The sequence below is a fragment of the Triticum aestivum genome, chromosome 3B, assembly GCF_018294505.1.
Source record: "Triticum aestivum cultivar Chinese Spring chromosome 3B, IWGSC CS RefSeq v2.1, whole genome shotgun sequence".
NCBI lineage: Eukaryota > Viridiplantae > Streptophyta > Magnoliopsida > Poales > Poaceae > Triticum > Triticum aestivum.
In genome coordinates this window covers 282,166,113-282,170,514 of record NC_057801.1, presented here as the reverse complement: position 1 = coordinate 282,170,514, position 4,402 = coordinate 282,166,113, and positions in this window count along the sequence as shown.

Here is a 4,402-nt window from a genome sequence, read left to right as displayed (position 1 = left end):
AGGGAGACGTGGGGAGTGGGGGGTGGGAGTGTGCGGTTAGGTTAGGGTTTGGTCGACCAGGGGGGTTAAGGGAGTGGGGTAGGTGGGCCGGCCTGTTGGGGCGGCCGGCTGGTCTGGGGTGGCCAGTTGGGCCACTTGGTCCAGGGGAGAGAGGGGGGTTCTTTTTGTTTTCTTTTGTTCTCTTTTATTATTCTTCTTTTTACTTTTCTTTTCTGTTTTAATTTTAATTCCACATTATTTTTACTTAGTAAAATATGACTATAGCTCCTAAAATAATGTTTCAAAATAACCCTCAGCCAGAAAAGGTTTTAACCCAAAATAAAATAGTTTAGTGTTTTATAAAATACCAAAGGCATTGAAATAATGTTTTTGCTACCGTTTAAATCTTTTTAGTGCATTTATTCATTATATAAAAATGTGGATTCTACATCATAACATCTATGCATTAACTGGCACAACCCGAACATTTTGTTTTCAATATTTGAAAACTTTTGATGTTTGCCTTTATTTTGAATTTGAATTTGAATCGGTTTCGAACTAACCCGAGATTAACTCCAGTGACAGAGGTGATGTGGCATCATTAATAGGGAATTACTGTAGCTTAATTATCCGAGCGTCACAGTAATATCTGCATATGATGAGATTCTGCTGACCTTGAGCAAACTTCCTAAAGACATTGCTATGGAAACCATAATCACGGGATGCTGGAGTATATGAATGGTAAGAAGCGATAAAATCTTCAGATCGGCAACACCACACCTAAACTCCTGGAAGTTTTACCTGAAGGATGGGCTTCAGAACGTCAAGCTAAGAGCCAAGCAAGTCAAGACAGAACAAAATGATCTTTGGATAATATGGAACTTATAATTTAACTTCTATGCTGCCTAGAACTAGAATTGGGTGATTTTCCCTTTGTATTACTGCTTGCAAATATTTTACTATTAATTTAATAATAATACCATAGAACAATTGTTCTATGGTCACAGGTTCAAAAAGACACAGAAAATATCCCACGCAACCGCAGCTGCAGCTGGGCACTCAGCATCAGAGCAACAATTATATAAGGTCTGATAAGATGCATGGTGAATTTTGCCTAGCTTTTTGATTGTGGTTTTAGGCCAGAAGAAAGGACACTCTAGGAAGCTGATGTAGGTAATCATGGCTACTACTACTTGAGGTTAATAACAGAACAAAAGAGTATCGGTTTCCCAGCAACGTAGCAGTTCAACCACGGAACTAACAACCTAACATGCATGTTGGGTTACAAAATAGTAGGGGTACTCTGATAGTAGTAGATGAAGGCTGGATAATCACTCACATTCCAGATTCCATTTTAGTGAGAGACGGCGGAGCAGTACCATCATCACTCTGCAGCAGATCCCCATGAGAACCTTGTATAATCAATCACATTCCAGATTACCGGTACGGCCAAGCTGACAGGGCGCATCTAGATTTACACGCACGATTAGAAGACAGTGACCGGTCAGCGTGGTGCAGCTCCATCCTGAAGAAAAAGGTCCGGTGGGACGGGGGAGTTGAGAGAAAGAAGAAGGGGCGAGGCATCTATCCATCGTCAGCGGGGCACGCCGTTTGGGCAGGTTCACCGCACGCACCAATTCCCATACTCTCTGTGCATGGGTGCGCACGCTCTGCCGGCCGGATGGACGGAGTGCTCCGGGGGGTGGAATGGGGTGCCGCACCTGGACAGTTTTGCACGCTGGCGCGTCCGTTTGCTGTCGTGCGATCCGGGTGAAGCGAGAGATGGGCGCCGCGGATCTGTTTTCTGGATTAGATTAGGTGATCCGAGAGAACCCAACTACATGGGGTTTGTGTGGCTGCGTCAAATTGCCACGTCAGAGCTACGAAACGACGGGCGACTTTGTGAGAAAATGCTGTAGCAACAACTTGTCTTTGCGGACAAACGGACAGTAGAAAAACGAGGTAGAACCAAAGCTCGCCCGCGCAGTGCCGTGTCCATGGCTAGGCCCACGCGGCCTGCCACGAGCTTATAAAAACTGCACTGCTCTTTTTTCAGTGAACCACATATGGGGGACCTCCTAATCAGCGCTTCAGGCGCCAGTTGAGGAATCGAACCGAAGACATTTAGCTTAACGCGGGCGGCTTACCACTTGTGCTACGACGCCTTAGTGGTAAAATCTGTGCGTGCATGTCTGAAGAACAAAACAGTAGCCGCGCTATTTAGACAAACCTGATTTCTTTTCAAGCAAAAACGTGCACAAAATTTCAATGTCCACAGATTCAAAACACATCACAATTTAGAAAAAAGTTCACATATTAAAAAAAATAGAAGAATTCAAAAAAGTTCATGAATTGAAAAAAGTTCATTGAATTTGAAAAGGAGTTCATCGAATTTTAGAAAAGTTCATTGAATTTCAAAAAAAAATCACCAACTTTTCAAAAAAGTTCATCATATTTGAAAAAGAGTTCATCGAATTTGAAAAAAAAAGTTCATACATTTTAAAAATGTTCATCGAATTTGAAAAAAAGTTCATAGATTTGGAAAATGTTCATTGAACTTTAAAAAAAGTTCATCAAAGTTGAAAAGAGTTCACCAAATTTGAAAAAAGTTTATCAATTTATAAAAAGGGTTCACAAATTTTCAAAAAAGCACGCATTAAAGAAAAAAAAAGAGGAAATACAAAAGTATAAGAAAAAAGTAAAAGTAAAAAAGAAAACCTGAACAAAATAACAAGAGAAAACGAGGGCAATCATGCAACGATCGTGCGTAGCCTAGTGGTGGTAGTGGCTGGACAACCGATGAAGTATCATGCGCCAAATAGGAAATGGCCACATATGGGTCGCAGTGGCTGCAGGATCCAATCCTGATGGGGCAGGCGCCACTATTATTTTGTTTTTCTGTTAAGTCTATATCAAGTTGAATCTTTTATGCCCACAAAAAAATTATGCCTTTTATTGTTTTGCTAGTTCTATAAAATAATATTGATTGCGTATAAAGAAAGTTAAAAAGGTATTAAAAATGTTCCTGATATATACAAAAAATGTACAACGTATATGAAAAAATTAGTCATCAAACATCTAATATTTGAAAATAATGTTAATCATCTATTTCAAAATATTAAAAGTGTATAAAAAATGTTCCTTATGTATATGGAAAATTCGAAACGTGTATTAAAAAATTTAACAACAAAACATACTTTTAAAAAAGTGATCGTGTATTAAAAAAATGTAATCATATATTTCAAAAAAATTGAACTTATACTCAAAAAAATCCCGGTGTATAAGGAAAATATACAATCTGCATGAAAAAATCCCGGTGTAGAAGGAAAATATACAACCTGAATCCCGCATCTTTTTTGTTTTTTGAAACAAACTATATGGGCCGGCCCAGCACGATGCGCTGCAGGCGCCTGTTTGCAGAATACACACACATTAACGGGCGCCTGCAGCGCCAAATAGGAAATGCCCACATATGGGTCGCAGTGGCTGCGGGATCCAATCCTGATGGGGCAAGCGCCACTATTATTTGGTTTTTCTGTTAAGTCTATATCAAGTTGAATCTTTTATGCCCACAAAAAAGTTTATGTCTTTTATTGTTTTGCTAGTTTTATAAAAAAATGTTGATTGCGTATAAAAAAACTTAAAAATGTATTAAAAATGTTCCTGATATATACAAAAAATGTACAACATATATGAAAAAATTAGTCTTCAAACATCTAATATTTGAAAAAAAATGTTAATCATCTATTTCAAAATATTAAAAGTGTATAAAAAATGTTCCTTATGTATATGGAAAATTTGAAACGTGTATTAAAATATTGAACAACGAAACATAAACTTTTAAAAAATGATGATCGTGTATTAAAAAAATGTAATCATATATGTCAAAAAAATTGAACTTATATTCAAAAAAATCCCGGTGTATAAGGAAAATATACAATCTGCATGAAAAAAGTACTCACTCCGTCCCGAAATACTTGTCCTGGAAATGGATAAAATGGTTGTATCTATAACTAAAATAAGTCTAGATACAACTATTTTTAGGACAAGTATTTCCGGACGGAGGGAGTAGTTGTGAAACATAAATTTGCAAACATAAATGTTAATCATGTATTTAAATATTCCTGATGTATACACAAAATGTATGCGTATGAAAAAAAAGTAGTCATCAAAAACATATATTTATAAAATGTTTATCAAGTAATTAGAAAGAATTAAACTTGTATAAAAACATGTTGTTGATGTATACGAAAAATACATACATCAAAAATATTTATTTCAGAAAATGTTAGCTGTGTACTTTTAAAATGTTTAACATGTATAAAAACCAAGAAAAAACTATACAAACAACACATAGAAAACAAGAAAAGTGACAATCAAAAAGGTTTTTAAACTGGTGAAAACCATAAAGAAACACACAGAA